Source organism: Embiotoca jacksoni, unplaced genomic scaffold (assembly GCF_022577435.1).
Source record: "Embiotoca jacksoni isolate LCO1_2020_lvr unplaced genomic scaffold, fEmbJac1.0.p SCAF_31, whole genome shotgun sequence".
Classification (NCBI taxonomy): Eukaryota; Metazoa; Chordata; class Actinopteri; family Embiotocidae; genus Embiotoca; species Embiotoca jacksoni.
The window spans coordinates 2,024,763-2,046,827 of record NW_027185383.1 but is presented as its reverse complement, the minus strand read 5'-3'; positions in this window follow the sequence as shown (position 1 = coordinate 2,046,827).

Below are 22,065 nucleotides of genomic sequence, written 5' to 3'. Positions count from 1 at the left end.
AACTTGTTTCAGGCTGGGGGTGGAGGGTGCACACGGAAAAACGGCAACGCCTGCTGCTGATCCAACCCCAAACCCCTTCCTCCTTCACGACTCCGTCTCCTCTCCCCTCCTCTCAGTGGCGACCATCTCTTAATACATCCTGAGAAATTGAGGTTAAGAGGGGATATCCAGGGGGTTATCTGGCATCGCGGCGCTCGGCGTGGGGAGATTGATGGTTTTAAGAGGCCGGGGTGCTGTGGTCATATTCATATGGTAATTCCTCCCCATTGTCCCTGCGGAAACCGAGGCTTTCTTTAATCTGTGAGGGAGGCCTCCTCTCCCTCTCTCTGTTGAAATGAAGCCCAGCATCACTTTATCATCTCCACTGATGCTCTGGCGACAACGGGAGGCCTGTGACGTCTGGATGGATCTATCAGACTAACCTGTTTTGTGTGTGTAAATTAAAAAGGAGAAGGGGAGGGAGGACTGTTGATAGGATAATGGTAGAGGGTGTTTTAGAAGAGGGTATGGTGAATGTAATGACAACTTTATACTGGATGTTATTTTAATCCTCCTCCCTCCCAGAAAAGGGAAAGATAACTTAAATCCATTTGTGACTAGGAAGCATTCAGTTCTGACAGTTCCGATGTCCAATTCTGAGATAGCAATCCTCTGTGATAAAGGTATTTTGGTTTTACAGTTGTAAATCCATCCATTCAAACGTCTGGGATTGTATGAATACATTACACCCTTTTATTTCCTTATCTTGCAGCTGCTTTTTTGTAGCATATAGTCAAACTTACAAAGCAGATTTTGGGGAAAAGAAAAACGACTTTGTTATTTTGTTTGCATATGATTCTGTCCTCTTCAACAGCTATATAGACAAAATATAGATACCTGCTTTCTGCTTTGTCTAACACCTGAAGGCAAAAAACACAAGAACGAAATTGAACAGACAATTGCATTGGAGGCACAAAGCAGCAGGTCAGTGCAGATGCAGATAATGTGCATTAAACTTGTCTGCAGTCGATCTATACCCTCACATAGTGAATCTATACATGCGGACTATAAATATATGGCTTATCTATATACTTGGTGGATCTATATATCCAGTACATGGCCAATCAATAGTAATGAATCTGAGCTCAGTGGATAGACTACGAGATGGCTCCTCTGAGAATCAGCTGTGTGCCCAGACCACCAAGCAACCAACACAGTCACAAACACACAATAATATATAAAGCACGAGAGACATAAGTGAAAATACTGAGAGAGATGTGCATGTCTTTAGTGGATTTTCACAGATTTAGCTACCAATTTATTATCTACGTCCAATTTACATGTGGAGGCTCTCAGGGAGTCTCTTTTAGGAGAAACTGTAACACCCTGAAAAACAACAACAACAAAACAAACCAGGTACAAAGGACACTGTCCTCCCCAAAAAAGCCTTTTTAAGGTCAACAGCTAGTTTTAAAGTGAAATGACCTCTAGTGGTCGTATGAATAATGACAATCTGGCATCCCCAAGTGATGCAGATCAGATGATATCCATATAAAGTGAGTTTTTCCTTGTTCGCAAGGCTCAAGGCAACAGTGGACGTGGCAGCAGGAGACTGCTGTTCAATTCTCGTTTCCAATAATGAGTCAGGATAGTTTATTAAAACCTGTGCCGTGACGACAAGATTTTTATAACATTAAGGAGGTAGTAACTTTAAGGGACAGCCACAGAAGTTGCTATACCACTGAGTGCTGCAAGAGGTTGGCTCCAAAAAAGGGTCCAGCTCCATAGACTCCCATTAAACTTGTCTCATGAAAAACAAAGTCAATACATTTTTTGTTGGTACAAAGAGAACCCAGCCAGACAGTGGATTCAAACCTAAGCAGGACATGAGGGGAGTGCAAACAATTTTGCTACTGGGCTGCTATTTTTGGTTATTTAACTTTTTCCATTCCAGAAAACATTTTAGCTGTAGCTTTAAGCAAGCTGACTCAGGATGACCCATGTTAAAATGATTACAAGCCAGATTGTCTCTGGTGACATGGATTTCCATGGGGCAAACTTTAGGAAGTGTTCCTAAAGGATGCTGGACTGTATTGCAGTAAATGTAAAACCAGGATCAACTTCTATGCAGATGACATTGTGTTTTTGTGTTGAAACACTCTTCAGTGTTATACTCACTGGGAAATTAATGAAAAATTAATTCTAAAAGTCTGTCTTGAAAAGATGTACAAACCAACAGAACTAGGGAGAGAAAAAGAGACAAAGCAAGAAAGAAGTCTATGCCAAGACACAAACCGCAGCTTTGATTAAGTTGGGCCGCAGTGATTTTCTCACCACTGCTCCGATCAGTCTCTTCACTGACCAACCATTGACTTCCTGTAGTCTGCTGCTGGTGTGAACACCTTTCCTCTTGTCAACCTGATCAGTGCACACACCACCGCCGCCGCCACCACCACCACCACCTTCTCCCCGGAATCAATACCCATATTAATCATCCAAAATATCTATTTGACAAACCAATTATTAATCTGCACCGTCAAGTCCAATACAGTGATAATGAATTTAGTGGTAATGCTGTGGACTCTATCCGTTCATTAACTGCTGATGGCTGCTGGAATGACTGCTCAATGTCACCAGGATACTCTACCACTATTGGTGAAGGGGGGACAGTGGGCGCACACATACTCAAACACACATACATACACATATATACAGGGCACGTTTGCATAGAGGGGATACAGTGAAAGATGCAGATAAACAAGTATAAATGGACAAATACACCCCCCCTCCTCCCATTCTTGTCATTTCCTTCCCTCCAACATCTTCCTATGTTCTTCCTCTCTCCTGTCCTCCTCTTCCTCCCCCTCTTCATATTGATGTCTTAGCTCCTCGCTCCAGTAAGCATCTAATCAACAGCAGAGAGGATCAGACCAGATCACAGCAGGATGATGAATCTGGGAATCATTTACTGGGGCTGGCCCACTCTCCTAAACCACAGGAACGTATTTTCAGGATGATAGCATGATGAAATGATGAGCTCTGCGTTCCACACCATGAGTCCACTGCTTGCACAAAATAAAACTGGGGAAACTTTAGGTTTGGGTGATTGCTAAAGAAAAGCATATCATTCATCGCTATTGACAAAATTACAGACCTATATTTGCTATCTGTTCAGAATTGGCTCAACGTCGTACTATGCTACCGATATGGTACCGCAATTTGTTAACCTAATGTAATGTGGGAAGGCCTTAACTTGAATTAACCATTAATAAAACTTTTAGTAAGTTTACACAGATCATCACATAAGTGTCACATGATGGCCTGCATTCTTTACAGGCTGTCCTACCTCACAATATATATTTTAACTTGGCATAACACAAAAAACACATATCAGTAAGCCATGTCAGTCAGCCTGCAAAATACTAACCCTGAACTGTTTAAATAAATGGTGCTTGTCACATTCGTATCTCCTCTTCTGTTCTAAAGGCCTTAATGTACTCCAAAACACACGTGATTCTGTTCAATTGGTCGTCTCGCTGATGTTTCCACACACATAGAAACAGTAACGCTTGCTGTTTCTGTAAGACATGAAAGTGGTATTGATGATCTTTTATAGGCAATAATCAAATGGCAACTCACCGTAACATCACCCATTGGATTGTGAACTGTTTTGAAGACTCAAGTCAGGCATTTTGACACTCGCCATGTTGTTGTTTTTTTAGGCATAAATTACCATATTTGGACAACCTGAGGAGGAGCGAGGGGTCTGATCTGATTGTGAACCCGAGGACACTACTCCCGTCCACATAGTGGATCCTTACTTCACCTCAGGCCTGTCATTCAAACCAGGCACGCCCGCAAACATACCTCTCTTGAGGCCTTATATCTACTGAATTATGAAAATGTTATCAGAGGGACCCGTTTACATTCAATAGTCAATTGAGTATCTAAAGTGTTATTGTCTGAATCCAACAGGCAGAATAAAAAAAAACATTCCAGAAGTCAAAACCAGGAATCAATCCACTCAGGCAGAAGTACAGGCAAGGGGCAGGCAAAGACAGATCCAAAAAGACAAAAACTCAGCTCATACACTAACAAACTCACGGATAGGAAACGCTGGAACAGAGAGCTATGAACTGCAGACAGGTATATATACACAAGAGGACGGAGGGACAATAGGACGCAGGTGGAAACAATCAGGGCGAGGCAGACAGTCACAGAAGGCAGGAAAACACGATGTAACTTTGACAGGACAAATGGTAGCGGATCAAAACAAGGTTTAAAATTGACATTGTGAATCAATCAATACACCTTTAATGTCAATATGACAACGACTCCATTTGTTTTTTATTTGCTCTCTTGCATGACATATGCTTTAGAGATAGAGATAATTGGATCTTCAAAGACATACAAATATAAATGAATATCAACAAGATCAAAAGAACTGGGAACATTTTACTTCCTCACATGGAGGAAAAAAAGTGGCTGAGCATCGTTTTGGTGCGCTCTGGCAGGACGACACCCAAACTGAAGGGTTTCCTCTCTGTTTAATAAATGAATTATTTTTTTTAATCCAAAAGTGACTTTAAACATTTTTCTTCGAATTTCTGACACCTTTCAGCAGCTTGAACCCCTCCTACATGACCAAAAGGCTGTTCAGTATTTGTACAGCCGGAATAATGATGAATCATGACATGCAGGCTCTGGCTGCTCTGTGTGTGAGCCGTCGTTCAGTATTTCTGCCCTTCATGTTGTCGTCCTCCACCAGCAGCCTTTAAATTTGCATACAAATGAACATCTAAACGGGCTCAATGACATAATTGACTCGCAATTAGAAATTTTCTTGAGCTGGTCACTTTGCACTGGACGGACCAAGTGCACAAAATGCGAACCACACACACACACAGGAGGAGAGAAAAATGGCTGCTATTTTGCATATTAATGAGAGTCATTAGCTGTCGCTTGGCAATAGCTGACAAGGGGACTTATTTATGCCCTGGCCCTCGATGCCTGACTGGGGGAAAGTGTCCACTTCAGCGACCAGCGCTAATTGTTTCTGAGCATGTTGTCCGGCTGATCATCATCATCATCATGGGAAATTATGCCCGCTTCAAAAAGACGACTTGGCTGACGTTGAGCATGGCCTATTATGATAACTCTGTGTAAGCTTTTAACTTCTGGTGCTCTACAAGAGCCAAGCTTTTAACTTGGACACATTAAGGGCCTTGTATCTTGCTGTTTCACTCCGAGTAACAACTATTGAATTCCAAAAAGCTCAAAGATGAGCCAGAATAGCAAATCATTATGCTAATATTTTGATGAATGAAAGTGGGGAAGTTGTATTAGTTAGACTTTCATTAAAAGGCCCTCTTTTCTGCACTGGAAACAACCGGAACGCAAAGAAATGTTTCCAATCGGCATGTTTCCTGTCATCAATCTCATCATATTACTGCAAAAAAAACCTCCAGAATAAACTCTCTGACCCGTCCAGAATGAAATAAGGTTGTGCATCTGCTAGCATTCATGACAGACCATCATAACTCTTCTATGCCAAATATTTGTTTCCATTTACAACATCCACTATTTTATGCTTATGAGTATGAGAATTGACGTGTATATAATATATTTTGAATCAGAGCTCAGGCATTAAAGCACTGTCAGTTATTCTAACAAAGAGTCAATAGACCTCTTTCATTAACGTTTTTTTTTTTGTTCTGATTCATGACAAATCTGCACATCAGATCAGAACAGGTCGCTGCTTGTTGGGGCATGAACAAACAACATATTTCTCTTGTAATCTGGATTACTTGCAATCTTGATCACTTTGTGTCAGAGATCTGGAGGACATTGGTGTGGAAAAGTTGTCACCATGAGCCTGATGGATACAAAATTAAGTTGTGGAGTGACACGCCAACAAAAGTGGCCACACAGCTTGGCAGGAGGCCACTGGTGCGCCACCATAGTAAGACCTCCATTATGTGCAGTGATCGAGGCCCAGTATCTTTTCCAAGGCAATTAGGTTCTCTCCACATTTAAACATATTTTTTTTAAATTGTTGCTTTACTTGGATGTTTCACTGTGCAGACTTATGATTAAAACTAGTTTTGAGGATTTGAGACATCACAGTTAATTTGAAAACCAATTGTGGTCCAGTATGCAGCTTAGACAAGTGTGACGTGGGAAGTTTAAACATCCTCTAAGATTGGACTTTTCAGTGAAGTGTCCAGTAAATCTGCATGTTCATCGGTTTTCATTCAGGAGGATTACATAGGTGTGATTTTCAGAATTTTTAAACAGGCAATTAAACTTTAAAAAAATACATCAGACAGATTTAATTTTAGGTTTTAAATGCACCATGCATTGCACTTTAATTTGTACCCAAGTAGTGCTGAAATGATCCATTTGACAGTTTTAATAATGGTTTAATGATGATTTAACTTTGAAATGATTTAGTCATCTAAAATGTCAAACACATTCCCTCTCCAAGTATTTTTTTGGGGCTCAATGGCGTGGATGAATTGTATTGATGCTGAGTGGACTTTTCTGGTAAAATAAAGTAAAATGATCAGACAAAACAAGAAATTTGAAAACTTCAATTTAGGTTCTTGGAATTTGTGATAAAATTACATTAACAAAGTCATCAGCTGAGACACTTGGTGGCTTTGCAGATACACACACAATATACACAAACCTGCTTCACCTGTTGTTATTATTATTGTTACTGTGTACATTAACTCGAGTGTGTCTTGTTATTTGATTTCGAGGCTTCTTTACTGAAAAAGGCTCTCCTCCTCTCATCTGTCGCTCTCAGCTGGAGTACCAGGCCAGCCGCTCTGCAGCGATCCAGAGATGAGCAGTGTGACAACAAAGAGGTGCAGGACAAGGAGGTTTTAGTGCACACCCACACACACACACACACACACACACACACAGCAGTGTGCAGTAGTTATGGTCTCGACAGCTTTAGCACCCCCATATTGTAAACAGAGGGGTGGTGACCGCCTCCCTGTGCTTGTTAACATCATCTCCGTCATTCAGCAGACGCGGCACTGTCAGCACCTCGCTGTGCCCCAACACAATCAACATTAACCATGACACACACACACACACTTACACACCATGTGCATACAATGCATGAACAATACATTCAACTTTACACACACACACACTCTGCCCGGCAAATTTGTTCACGTATTCTGCGACAAATTTGCACACAAATGTTCATACAAACACACAGATTTATACACAGTTATAGATATATGCGCATGCACAGGCACACATATTTGTCTGACACGCACACACACAACTGTATGTCCTGGCAGCGCCCCATACAATCAACATTATCCATGTGAGCTCCTTAATGGGCACCTCGTAAAACAGATGACAGCTCTGCTACCAAGAATGTCCACAGGGGAGACAAACTACCTGTGCTGACACACACACGCGCGCACACACACACACACACACACACACACACACACACACACACACACACACACACACACACACACACAGAAGACATACTGGATCATACACAGTCTCAAACAGGAAAACAATGCTTGCACACAGGCAAATATGAAATTTATATTATATAGTTCAGTAGTCTTTTTTGGTTTGTATTCTTCCTGCATAAGTTGAACAAAAGAAGCACCTCAGCACTTTGTCATATTTCTTTATTGCAAGTCAACAGGGCAAAGCTGATATATTGTATTTATAAAACTAAAGAGTAACTGAGTTGGGTCAAGACAGCTGTTGTTCAAAGTATAACTTTCTTTATTACATCTTATTTAAAACTGCTGTGGTTTTGGTCATCATTATTGTATGAAATAATCTTCAAGTTTTGTTGAAATAAAGTCAATTAGATCATTTAGATACACTATTGGCTTGTTTATAATTAGCTAGAATTTAAGTCCACTTGACTGCCCAATCTGTTATACCATCATTTACTTTGGCGAATACAATATTAACTTAAAGATAGAAATGATGGTCAGAATTACAAAAAAAAATACATTTTGAGGCCGAAGTTCCTTTTAAATTCAGTTCTGAAGACAACTCTCCCAGGGAAAGTTGGGTTATCATGGACACATGGAAAGCTTTGGTTACCTTCAGAGACAAACAGCAAAGCTTGTCAAACAGAGATCCGAGTGACCAGTGAAGACGGCACCTTCGCAACGTGCTGTGACATTCAGCAGCCAAAAGAAAATAAAAAGGAGCAAAAAGGACAGAAAATCACCACAAAACAGTAACGCACTTCAAGGCTCAGTTGAGATGAAGATACTATCAGGTAAACCTGGTGCAATGCCACCCGGTGTGTATACGCTCGTGTGTGTGTGAGTGTGGTTACTGGGACATAAAAAGGGAGCACGCCACCCATGTCAGATATGCTGCCCTTTTTGCTAACGGCTCCAGAGGCCACAGAGGCTAACTGCCTCCGCTGCCCCCACCGTCCTTTTTCCACATGCACACTCACACTCACTGAGGCGTGCACGTGGCTGCAGCCCACACAGCGCCGGTCATTCTGTACCTCTCCAGCCAGCTAGCGGCGACGTTTTCACCACAACTGCCAGTGCGTTTGACCTTTCCCGTCCAGGCCTAATCGGATTGTGTCCCTCTTTATGAAATCAGACGCAAAAGGTCAGCAGGCTGTTTAACATGGGATGGAGGCCCACAGCTATGGAATTTGCCTTGGCAGTAAATTACCTTTATTATGTTTGGTCCGTGTGATACTATACCCTCCCAAAGGCCGAGGAGCTCGGGATGTGGTGATACATGGAGATGGGCTACGTGGTTGCGAGTGTCCTCAAAACCCAAAGAAAGTCTTCACTTTATAGAAGAAAAACTAAGCTTGACTGATGCATTACACGCTTTGGTGTGTAATGTCGGTTCACTCGAGGATACCATGTCAGTGTCATGTTTTGTCTCGTCTAGGCATGAAAAGTAAGGAGCCTTATGTTTAGGCAGAAGAACTACTTGGTTACGTTTAGGAAAATAAGTAATTTTATGTCAGTATGTTATGTAAGTCAATGAAGTTACCAAACGTTAAATATGTTACATTACTTAAAGAAAATCAGCACTGAAGTTTGCTTTCTGACGGTGTGGTGTTCCAGCCAACCACCACAGACTACCTGCTTTTGTGAACTTTGTCCCTCTTTGTACCTCCGGGAATGAGAACAGTTTGGTCATACATGCCTTTACTTTTCATGCATTGGCAAGGAATAACGTGACATTGTCATAGTATCCTCTATTGGTATACCCCAAACACGACTGCTAAAACAACACATTGATCAAAGTTAATTCTTTGACCTTGGCAACAGCAGTTAACACCTAGAAAATAATAAAGTAGCTGTTCGTTGAACTTCTGATGATACAACATCCCACGTTCAAGAGCAGAACTGAAGAGGTTCAAGACGTGTTCAAATTCAAGTGAAAAAGCCATCAAGCATCTGTAGTAAATATGAAGGAAGCAAAGAATACAGCTAGTTTCTGGGTAGTGACCAAAAATAAGGAGATCTTGGTTACAAGCAGCTGAAATGAGCTTCCTCTGTAGGGTGGCCGGGCTCAGCCGTAGAAATAGGGTAAGGAGCACCAACATCCGGAGGGAACTCGTAAGAGAGCTGCTAATACTTGACGGTGAGGGAAGTCTGGGCAAACTTGTTTGACCTGCTGCCTCTGCGACCCGACCCCGGATAAGTGGAAGAAAATGGATGGATGGATGGATGGATGGATGGATGGATGGATGGATGGATGGATGGATGGATGGATGGATGGATGGCAAAGAACACAATGCGGCAAAATTACAATAGAATAACAAAGCTAGCGTCGGGACGTCGGGGTGGATGGATGGGTCAGCAAAACATCAGACTTTAATATGGAAGACAGATGTTTGTTTGAAATGATAATTCAATCTGAAATGATAAATTACAATTTCAAGTATTGAAGAGATTCATAGTGTCTCACCTGATGATACGCCACAAAGTCTGTCCAAAAAAAATGGCTTTGATAATGCTTCTTATAATTGTATTTACAGAGAAAGCCTAAAGAGCCCTTAAATTCAGATTATTTATCAAAGCTTTTTGCAAATGATGAAACTTTCACATTAGAACAAACTACTATGACTTATGGTATTATTGACTGGTTAAAAAAATCAACAGAGCACATGGTCCTTCAAAAGATTGAAACCAAGGAGACAGTCACGTCCAAATTTGCTTGGATATGTACATGCATATTTGTAGTTGGAGACACAGGGAGAGAAGTGATGAAGATAAAGACGCAGACAGACAGAATGATCTGAGATGAAGAAAACAAATCATCCTGGATACTGGACGCTGTCTATTTTGGGGGATGATCTCTTTCTCTTGCACACATACACACACAAAGCTCACATCATGTCTGATATGTCGCGCTGTCCATTTGAGGAATGTCCCTGTCAAGCAGGAAGTCCTCGCCTGGTTATCATGTAACTCTTTGATCCATCACGCAAGCCAGTTCCTGATCCCTCACCCCTTCATACCCACTGATCATCACTCACATGACATGTTCCCTACCGTTACACTGGGCATATGAATGTGTGTGAATACATGTTTGTGTCACTACCAGAGAGAAAGGCTGCTGTATTCAGGTTGACATCCGTTGCGCTCCTGGCTACTAACAGAACGATGATGGAGGTGAAACTGATACGTGCAGACAACAAAGAAGAAACCTCTTCAAAGTCCGTTACGCACTGAGTCTCATCAAAGACAAAAGTTGTTATGTGAAAAATCATTATTGCTAAGTTTGTAAAAGTAACATTCTTTACTATTTAGGCAAAGATTGGCTATTTTATAAGCTTTGGAAGTACTTAACCACATTTGTATGTTATATTCATTTTTGAATGATAAGGGTCACCTCCAAACATTCACTCTGCCCTTCATAACATTAGCGTGAACCAATCAAAGAGTCATGTGTCTTTAAAAAAAGGAAAAGAGCGAGAAGGAAAGAAGGCGGTCTGTGGATTTTAATAGAATCTTAACTCATCTCTCACTAAAAGCCTCCTCCAGAAACAATTACAGATAAAAAATGAACATTGCCTATTTCAAACAGAACATGCGCACATTCATAACCCCCTAAACCAATTGTAAAAATGGCTCCCTCTCAGGATGAGCTGCAAATGTTTTCAGACTAATACCATTTCCCTCATCAATCGGCTGCTAATGACTGCGAGGTTTCAGAGTTGATGTGAGGGAAGGGTCGGTGGCACATAACTTTGTCTGGAGAACATTGTCTGCAAACTCTGGGGAGTAATGCTTAACAAGAAAGGTGAAATCCACATGGTTTACATACGTGGTTCCTGTGATCCAGGACTCTTTCATCAATATTGACTAACTTACAATCGGAGCTTGAGAAAAGCGAGCAAGCATTTTAATTTGTGATGTTATTGAGGAGCACTTTGTAAGGTGGAAGCATCACAGTGAAGTGTAGTGGACTCTGTGAACCTTCATGTGAAAAGGAGAACATGTAATAGAGTTGGGAAGTGTCTTTCCTCATTCTGTGTCCCACCTTAAAGAGTTTCATTAAATGCAGGAAATAGAAAGATGGGACTGATGTAACAATCAGTCATAAACTGCAGGTTATGCAGTCAGTTACAACTACCTTCCCCTCTGCTGTCAGCATTTATGCTTGGTGAATGGTGAGTGTTTCTTAACAGAATGCACCGTAGGAGTCACGCAGTCTAACCCTAACCCTTCCCTGTTTAGTTTTTTAACAAGTGGCAAACCAACCCATAAGTTTGTGATTTGCTCTTCTGAAGCTTTAAGTTAAGCATTTTGCCCGTTGCCATCTTGCTATTTTGAAGCTAGAATTAACGATATTTGGACGAGCTGGGGAGGAACAAGAGGTGGATGTGACTGAGAACCCGAGGACACTATGTCCGCCCACCTACAGCAGAAAACTGACTGCACCACAGACCTGTCATTCAAACAGACACGCCCCCAAACATACTGCTGTTTGAGGCTTATTTTTGAATTATTGATGGGATTGTTTTCAGATAGGCCACCAGAAAACTAATAAGAAGGAGTGACTTTAGCAAATGACACCATTATGACTTGGTGAAAAACTTTACTGACTTTGTAGTTCATGAGATAAATTGAATGGGAGTCTATGGAGACAGAGTCTTTGGAGCCAACCCATAGCATCCCTTCCACTTCCGCATGGACGTGTGCTATTTCTCACACTGCAGCCTTTCTAGTAGTGGTGTAGAAACCATGTCTCTCCTGCTTATTGTCCAACATAGGAAGGTTGAATAAAGGAGGATGGTGCAACACAGCTGATAATTTACAATAGCTTCCTCCATCATTGCCTCTTGCGATCTCTGTTCCCTCAAACATCAGGTTATTTGCTATTGGCCAACGGCACAAATTTGCACAGCCGCACTAAATACAAAAACCTTGCAGACTCACTTCATCTCAAAGAATGAAAGCAATAATTAATTTAAATGAAATGAATTAGCAAAATTCAAGAATGATGAAAGTGTAAGTTGTCCCACCACCCAGCCCAGTCTCACAGAAAGAAGGTGAAATAGTTACATTGGTCCTCAACGGACCGTAAACAACAAATAGGCCTCCAAAATTATGAGATTTGTCTACACACTAAGGTTGTTAAGAAGAAAGTCACACGAGGTGACATACATACGTATTTAACTATTTAACCAACGTAGTGTCTGTAAAGTAACTTAACTTGCACATGTAACTATTTTACTGACTTATCGCAAAGGACCTTCACTTGTGTACGAAAGTGACTCCGCAACAAAAGTAAGGTAAGTCAGGTGCATAACGTTACATACGTAACGCAGCTATTATAACCTAAACCATAATCTTTCCCAGAACCTAATCAGGTGTCTAAACCTAAGGATCCCAGAGGCTCCAGCGGGCTCTGTTGGACAGTCAGGTGATGTGGGCACGGGCCAATAGAAAATCATCTTGCAATCAGGAAGACCTTTTTGTGAAGCTAATATGTTTCACGCCATTGACCAATGTAGCTAACACACCTTTTTGTGTGAAAGTGGGTTGAAGTATAACCAAACAAACAGAAGACTGACGGACATGTCATTCAATCAGACGGTACATACAGAAGAGACCATGCAGAAAAGGAGAAAACAAAATTTGTGGTTAAAAAAAAGAAGACATTCAGCAGTGGGCACGAGCATGAAACTATGAGGCGGAAGAAGTTTGGCAAAACACAACAAAACACTCATTACTTTATTCCACTCATAAAACCGTAATAATCAAACTTGCATTATAAAAAGCTCATTTACACATTAAACACTCTACACTTGTTAGACTTCGACTCTGTTATCATTACAAAGTCCACCACTTAAGCCTACAACATAAATACAACTGCGGCGGGCTGTACAGTAAAGACACTTGAGAGCGCACACGCCTTCCATCAAAAATTAACTCGAGTAGCTTTGATAATTATACGAGGATATAAAATATTTAACAGCAAGTGGTGGGAGAGCTGTTTAGAAGAGCTTGAATACGCATCAACTTCATCCAGAACAATTACAAACTGCTGACTGTTCTCTGGGCTGCTGTTTCTCAGTGTCTCACTTATTCTACTTTGTCTGTGGTTCTCTTTGGAAACAGCTCTTTCTGCACCTTTCTATTTGCATCTCTCTCTCTCGCTCTCTCTCTCTGCGGCGAGGCGAGGGAGGGGAAGGAGATGATTTAAGGTAATGAGAGGAGTAAAACATCATTAGTGCAAATTAACTTTTGTCAGCTGAGGTGATCTTGGTGGGGGCGCTTCTGCCACCGGCGGCAGCTCAGATAATGGCAATTTATGCATTAACGTGTGTTACACTGTGTGCGTGTGTGTGTGTGTGTGTGTGTGTGTGTGTGTGTGTGTGTGTGTGTATGTGTGTGTGTGTTCATGTATATGCGTGTGTCTGGTGATGGCCACCAAGGACGCTTTCAGTCTTAAAGGGCAAGTCCAATCTTTTGAAAGGCCTTTGTCAGGCCCCCTAAATGTTTTCTAAAATAGATTTGAGATTACAGTTTCCTTGATACTAGAATTCCTTTGGTAAACTTAATATTATTAAAAACAGGTTACCAAAGGCTGAAATAACATCAGTACTTCTCATCTAATGAAGATATTTTCTGTATATCCTTTGTATGTACAGTCATTACGTTTCTATCAAAGAACCAGATGTTTTCTCATTTTCTATTATAAATCAACCAAGTTTCATATCAGTTCCATCATTTCAAAAGCTCTGGCAAGTGTTCTATGTAGAAAATGCCAAAATAACTATTTCATCTCTGACATCCATATCAGTTTGTTGGTAACTTTCTTTGTAAGATTTCAGTCATGTGAAATGTTTCAGGTGCGTGTTGTTCTGTGTTGCTCCCGCTCTGTCCGTCTCCCTTTCTCTCTGTCTTCCTGGCTCTGGCAGCAGAGGGAGGCATGGTCATGTTTAATGCATGTGGTTTGTGTTGCACTCAGCGCTGGAGAATGGGCTCCAGTCCATTAATTAGTAACAAACGGCCGTTGGAAACAAGACAGGCCCAGCACGGGTCAACCAGCTCCAAGGTCTGGAATGATGTGGACACTGATGTCTGCCCTGGGCCATCTACTGTCTGCAGCTGGGCCTCATACCGACTCCTAACTCATTCACAGTAGTTACAACACGGAGCACATTCTGCTCTGAATTACTTATTTGGGTTGCCAATGCTGGAAGTCCCTCAGCCATGTTTACATGTCGGGGATGGTTTAAAAAGGGGATCGGCTGAGTGACAATAGAGCAAACTTCAAATGGTAAAGTAAATACCAGTGAAGCTGCATTATATTTAGGCAACATATTTCCTATGCAACATGTCAATTAGGTGTGAGAAGGAGCCACTTAACCCTCCTGTTGTCCTCGGGTCAAATTGACCCGCAACTATGTTCAACCAAGTTCTATTTTACTTTTTATATTTTATACTATAGGAGGCTGTGAGGGTTTCTTTAAAGAAACCCTCACAGCCTCCTTGTCACCAATGATCCCCAAAAATATAAAAATGAAATAGAACTTGGTTGAACACAGCTGCGGGTCAATTTGACCCGAGGACAGCGGGAGAGTTAAATGGTCAGCATCTTAGAGGCATCACTGGGACGTACCTAATAATATCTAGTGATGAAGTTTTCTAATGTTTTTTACCTCCTTAACAATAGATAACAGTTGAAATCTGGATTATTTCAACTGATAACGTTTGAGTTAATCGAGTACCGACTTCACTTCTTCCTAAGTCAATGGAGAAGGGAAATAGTCTGAAGTGGTTAAAAAAGTCCAGCATCACTGGCAGTACTGACCTTTTTCACAGCAGACACTTTGAATATTGGCAGTAGGGAAAGCAGAGGTGAAGTTAATGATGGGACAGATGTGAGATGTGAGCCAGCGTGGACAGAAGCATCACCTCCCTGAAGTGGGATGCAGCCATCATTAATGCACCTGAGCTTTCCCTACTGTGACAAGTCAAAGTGAAAAAGTGAAAACGGTCAGTACAAAATTATTTTGATCGTGAAATCAATGTGTTTTGGCTTGTGATGACAGCTGGACTTTAAACAATAATTGTATGTTACATCACAGGCTAAGCATGTGTTAACAGTTAATAGATGCAAATGTTAATGTCACATGAGCTGTCACATATCATGTCACATGAGCTGCATTGGATTTGCTCATGTAATTTGATGAGTAAAATAGAGGAAGAGGATGTCATTTTCTTAATTGTTGACTGAAATTTTCATTGTTTCAAATGATGAAAGCTAATTTAAGTCTAATTTATTGAACTCTTTTGATCAGATTTACATTTATATATTTGATGTGACAGTGTTACAATAAAAGTCTAAAGGAAGACATAAAAGAGAGACACAAGATAGAAGGTCTTTGGTTCCTCAGGCATTTTTGAGGCTGCAGGAGCCTTTTCACAGATCTAAGAATTGTCAGAGGAAGTACTCCTTTAATTTGTGTCCACACAGCGGAAAACTTAGAACCTTAGAAGTTACCACAACTGTTTTTAGGGGTACTTCGTTTTAAGGAGGTCCAAGGGGGCGCGGCGGCTCTTCTCTGAGTCTGAGGCTGGATCTTTCACAATCAAATATGTATTCTCATCAGGTTTAAAAAAGGGTTGTATTTAATGCTGGTGGTCTTAGATCTGTGTCAGTTTTTCCGGTGCATTTGTTTTTAGCTGTAATCACATGCTGCGTCAGAATCATGACAGAAGAAACTGTGACGTCGTAAATGTGGCGAAAAAAACCTAAACAGGTGCTCATCAAATGGAGCCCTTTCAGACTTTTGATGCTACTGTATCCTCTGTCTATTTCCCCTGTTTAAGTTGATCACATTTGCAAAAAAAAATCATCTCAGATGTTTCGACTGACTGTCAGACCTCTTTAAGTTAGGTGTCATTTTTTTTTTTTTTTTTTTTTTTTTTTTTTTTTTTTTTTTTTAAAGGCTCGTTTAAGTTCTCTAGGGGTTTGGGTTTTTAAACTTTTGGAGCAGTGAAGACTCTTACTTAGCAAAGAAGTAGAATAAAACATGATGAGTCACTTCAAACAGACACTGAATGATCTTGCTTTGGTACATCTGTCTGAAAATGATTTGATTATCTACTAACATTGACTAAAAACAAAAAAAACCCACCTGAGAGCTTGTGCATGTGAGCAAATGTTTTAAGCAATTCCAGTGAGACCAACAAACCTGGCTTTGCTCTGAGCTGCACAAAATGTTTCTTATATTTTCAGTCGGTACAAAGCATATCGGTTAATTAACCAGGAAGAATAAATTATTTGTAATTATCACCACAGGACCAACGCACAGAAAGAGAAAGAGGGAGATAAAATCTTGTATGTTAATCAAGCCATGATGAATTGTCCATGTTCATACAAACACGGCCTCTTCATGAGTCCCCTGTGCATTCCTCACACACAAGCAGCACAACTGAGTGGGCGGAGAGGAGAGAATTAATTCTATGAAGTGAGCTGGCAAGGAGACACTGTATGTAGATAAGTGGCAGGGGTGTGGACTGTGTGTGTGCGTCTACGTGTGTGTGTGTGTGTGTGTGTGTGTGTGTGTGTGTGTGTGTGTGTGTGTGTGTGTGTGTGTGTGTGTGTGTGTGTGTGTGTGTGTCAGTGCAGAAAAAGTATGGGATTAAGTGTCCAACACTTTGTCCAGATGGTTGCGTGTGTGTGTGTGTGTGTGTGTGTGTGTGTGTGTGTGTGTGTGTGTGTGTGTGTGTGTGTGTGTGTGTGTGTGTGTGTGTGTGTGTGTATCTGAGAACATAAGTAGGTGTACTATTGTCATCCTGGTCGCCGTGGCAATGACATATCTTAATCTACTTAGTTAGCGGCCAGGGGTCTTTAGCTAACGGATTATCAGCCAGATTTGAGTAATAGACTCCTCATTTAGCTTTAATGCGTTTTGCATAGAGAGCAACCTCCCCTCATCACTCTTTAAGATGAATCGGCTTCCCCGCTACAAGATAAAGGAAAAAAAAAAAAAACTTCTAAAGATATTAGTCTGCCCGCAACTGCATAAATCATAACATTTTGCTAATGGAGGCAAAGTTACAACACTAACACAGCTCTGGAGTGTACGGCCATTACAATATGTGCACTTAGGCATGCAAACACACACAGCATACTGGTCATACTGGTCCAAACTGGTACCTCTCATTAAATGGCTAACTTTGACCCAAACGCTGCACTGTCTAATCCTCAAACTTCCAGTTCCTTCGTCTTCTGACATCTGAAACCAATAGTATGACATTTCTGGAAATGTGCTCCCTCATTTTGTTGCCAAAAGATAGATGAGAAGATCAATATCATTATCTTTATATATATATACACTAAATATGTAGCGTTAGATTGACCAGTTTAGGCTAGCATGAAAACTGCAACAGTGGGAAACAGCTTTTAAATCAAAAAATGTTCGTGCAGCACATTTGAATAATTACAAGTAATTTTTGTAGGAAATCGAGACTTTAAAATTGACTGTCTAAAACAAATCCACTCGTAGCCTTGTTTATGTTCATGATGCATGTACTTCAAATTTTAGAGCTAAAACAAATACACTGATGAGGAAAATGTTTTTGTTTTGCCATGTAGCCTGTCTGTTGTGATCAGTCTAACCAAAGGATTATTATCATCATTCTTAAAGAGGAAGGAGGAGGAGGACTTTGCAGCTACTCCTATTTATTTTATGTCCCATTTTAGGGCCACGACCCAGAGCTTAGGAACCACTGCCTATCTAAACCTAAATCCTGATTCCAATCTTAATGGCAAAACCTGTCTTTTCTTAGTAAGCGGCAACCAACAAAGTGACCTCACTGGGGAGGGTTTTTCCTGTTCTGTGAGTCCATTCAGTCTTTGTCAGTGTTCAAACACTGAAGTCCCACCACACAACACATAGAAACACACAGTCTGAAATTCTATAAATGATGCAGAGTTCATACATAAAGACTGTCTGTATGTACATCTGTGTCTGTCTACTACCTGCAGCTCTCCTGTGTTTTAATCATCATTTATTATCTGATATACATCCCATCTACGTCAGTGTTTCTAAAAAGAAATATATTTTATTTTATTGCTTACTTACATTTTGGAAAGAACTGAATAGATCAACCGTGATTGGAATGTATTTGTTTTCAGTTGTACAAGATAATAAAGTGCTTATATTTCACAAGCTTAAATAAAACTGCTGTATAATCATGCAAATACATTTGAAAGGAGCCTTCAGTGTGCTGAGGTTCAATGTGTGTGTGTGTGTGTGTGTGTGTGTGTGTGTGTGTGTGTGTGTGTGTGTCTGTCTGTCTGTGTGTGTGTCTGTGTGTATGAATGCGTGTGTGCGTGCATGTCACAATATATGTTTTAGACACCTCAACAGATTCTTCCTCCACAACAATGCATGTGTGTATTTGTTTACCTTTTTTTTCTTATACATATGCGCTCACACACACATTATAACACACACACACACACACACACACACACACACACACACACACACACACACACACACACACACACACACACACACACACACACACACAGACAGACAGACATTCACCCAGCACACAAACAAACACAGACAAAGCAGCTCTCGGCCTACCACTGCCATCATACACGGGACTTGGCCTGTCTGTGTGACACGCACAGTTTGTTTGGTAGTTTTAATTTGACAGGGCTCTGAATAGAGACTCTGAAACACATACACACACACATACACTTATTCAGACCTACACACACACACACACACACCTTTAATTTGACAGCGCTCTAACAAGAGCCTGCTGCTTGTCAAATGTTCTCCAGTGGCAGCAGGGATCCGCAGAGCCGAGGGGGTTCTGTTCAAGGACATCTGTGAAGAAACACGCGCGCGCGCACACACACACACACACACACACACACACACACACACACACACACCTCCGCGAACACACACTCGCTTTGAATAGGTTGAGAGAGGCAGCCTGCTGCAGCACACGATGGGAGAGAGGCTGCACACACGCTGAGGGGTTTCTACACTGCTGTTCCTCTCACTCTCCATCTTCCGCTCGCTCCATGTCTCCTTGTCGTTTTTTCTCTCTTTATCTAACATTCCATCGCTTTCTCTGCCTCTTTTGGTCTTAAGTAGAGGGCTGAGGGGCTGAGATAGACCAGGGGAGATTTTGATGACGGCTCCCTGTCTGGTCCAACAAGCCGATTCCCCTCTCAAACCTCTCTCACACACACACACACACACACACACACACACACACACACACACACACACACACACACACACACACACACACACACACACACATCAATTTCCTCTTCATTCTTCAATCCAAACACCATGAGACCTTTTAAAGTTACTCAAAGGCAGACGGGACTTTGGTCCTGATCCTCTGGATTTCATCCTATTGAAGGTGTTTGTGTGCACTCTTCACGCATGTTCTCCTCTGTGTGTGTGTGTGTGTGTGTGTGTGTGTGTGTGTGTGTGTGTGTGTGTGTGTGTGTGTGTGTGTGTGTGTGTGTGTGTGTCAGGGCTCCCATGCTGTCTCGGACTCGGCTTCCTCGGGACACTTTGCTCATTAGAGGGAAGAGAGGGTGACTTGAGTGACTTCTCGTCGGCTCCCCGCTCAACTTGATCACAAGACCGGTCCCGCAGAGCACGAGGGAAAAGCAAGGTTTCAGCGCCGTGTGTGTCGCGTGGAAAAGACAGCACGACACACACACACACACACAGTAGATGTGATTTTGAATGTGTGTGTAAGAGGAGTACAATAATAATCTAGCAAATTAATAAAAAGCCAAGCAAGAAAAAAAATAGGGAAGAGAAACTTAAGGTGTACAAAAGGATCCGTCCTCCCAACAACAAAAACAACATCATTGTTGTCATTGGCCACAAAATCACAGTATGTCAGACGTAAAAAGTAAAATGTCAAACATAATACAAAATCTGTCCGAATCAGCAGAGAGGAAGGCACAGAGATTTGGCATTAGATGATATCTTACACCGTGTGTATCTGTGTTTGAGTGTGTCCCTGTCAGATAAAATACAGCACATCCCCATCCAATGATCTAGAAAGGGGGTTCCACCGGGTCACATCCAAAAATGTCAACGTGTACATAAATACAAACAATTTGTCTTGAATTCGGACTGACATTAAACCAAGGGGGGAAAAAAATTGTTGCGAAGAATAAACAGATTTCTGAGACAAAGTTCAGTTTTTGGCTCTGCGTGATAACCGGCCGTCCAAAGTGCAGCCGGGAAACATTAACCTGTTTTTAAGGTATCGATTGTATTTTCTGATAAAACTGGCACTGATGTGACTCCGTACCGAAGATGCTTGCAGGTCCTGCGATGATGAAAAGCCAGCCGGATTATTTGAATCCTGTAAATCACAGCTAAAAGTCAATGTGTAAAGCCAAGGTCTATGAAACTATCAGGCCGCAATAGAGAACGTGGACGATATGTTACCGCATTGCCAAGTGCTACCACTTAATACCATTAATCTTGGTGCTCCCCCCCTCATCTCTCTCACTCCATCTCTGCGTTGGAGTGCTCGGCGTCCTCTAAAAGTATGGATCTTGACCGCAGCCATTTTCCGCGGAAGAAGGAAAGGCTAAAGAGAAAGCGCTGACCCCTCTTCAGCGCAATTTTCCTCTCATCAACTTGTGAGAGTTCATTAACTTCCATGGGGTAATTTCTTCTTTCAGTGCATTTCTCAAAGAGAGAAGGGGGGGGGGGGGGGCGTTATGACGTTTTTCTTTCATCCACTCATTCCCAGCTGTTCTCTTTTCTTGCCTTTATCTCCCACCCTCAAATAAAAAAGACTCTTCATTTCCCATTATGTTTCCTTTCTCTCGAAAAATTACAAGAAAAGGAAGGTAGTATTTTTTGGGAACAGGAGTCGTTTCCTGGTGCACAAAAAGAGCACCACAACTTTCTACTTTATTTTTTTTCCAATTCAAAGCAGTGTAAACGTAAACAGGAAAAGCTTGTGGAGATGTTTCACAGCTTTTAACCCTCAGGAGCTCAGAATAAAATATCCACTGCTGAATACGATCACAGCTCGATGCAAGGTGGAGGCCTCAGAGGAAAGTTGCATGATGGCAACTGTGAGTCAATGCTGCCCTCTTCAGGAATATTGATGTTACTGTATAGATGGAGGGTCATACGGGTATGTGCTTCATTGGTACAATTCAATACACTGTTAATAGATTTGATTAAATTCCTGTACATGTAATGTGGAAGCTACTATGATATGATGCTATTTACTTACCATGACTACTTGTATGCTGTGTTTCAAACCACCCTTTGTGCTGAAGTAGTGCTCCTACATGTTAGGATTCTTACTTGTTTAGTCAAGTTTCAAATCACACTGCCATTCTGCACTGACCGGAAATAACCTCAGCACGTCAAAACATCACCCGCCAAAATATCTGCAACTTTAATTATTTTACCCAGAACATGTTTTCGTGCCCTCTTTAACACACACAATAAACACACTGATTATTCTGTCCAGCAGTGGTAGTGAAAAAAAAAAAAAAAAACGCTTGTGTTGTGTTTAGGAACATCTACAACTTCCTCAG